This window comes from Bison bison, unplaced genomic scaffold (genome assembly GCF_000754665.1).
Source record: "Bison bison bison isolate TAMUID 2011002044 unplaced genomic scaffold, Bison_UMD1.0 scf7180017864251, whole genome shotgun sequence".
NCBI classification, from domain to species: Eukaryota; Metazoa; Chordata; class Mammalia; order Artiodactyla; family Bovidae; genus Bison; species Bison bison.
Genome location: NW_011494823.1, coordinates 961,597 through 962,042, shown reverse-complemented (window position 1 = coordinate 962,042; position 446 = coordinate 961,597). Strand labels below are relative to the sequence as shown.

At 44.2% G+C, this 446-nt stretch overlaps 1 protein-coding gene across 1 annotated transcript in view; it reads left to right on the top strand.

Annotated features, from left to right (window-relative positions):
- Positions 1-446, top strand: part of UVRAG (UV radiation resistance associated) — a 334,304-nt gene that overhangs the window by 187,707 nt on the left and 146,151 nt on the right. The gene's annotated exons all lie outside the window — the stretch shown is intronic.

Here is a 446-nt window from a genome sequence, read left to right as displayed (position 1 = left end):
TGGGCTTAAAGCTCAACATTCAGAAAACGAAGATCATGGCATCCGGTCCCACCACTTCATGGGAAATAGATGGGGAAACAGTGGAAACAGTGTCAGACTTTATTTTTCTGGGCTCCAAAATCACTACAGATGGTGATTGCAGCCATGAAATTAAAAGACGCTTACTCCTTGGAAGGAAAGTTATGACCAACCTAGATAGCATATTCAAAAGCAGAGACATTACTTTGCCAACAAAGGTCCGTCTAGTCAAGGCTATGGTTTTTCCTGTGGTCATGTATGGATGTGAGAGTTGGACTGTGAAGAAGGCTGAGCGCCGAGGAATTGATGCTTTTGAATCGTGGTGTTGGAGAAGACTCTTTGAGAGTCCCTTGGACTGCAAGGAGATCCAACCAGTCCATTCTGAAGGAGATCAGCTCTGGGATTTCTTTGGAAGGAATGATGCTAAA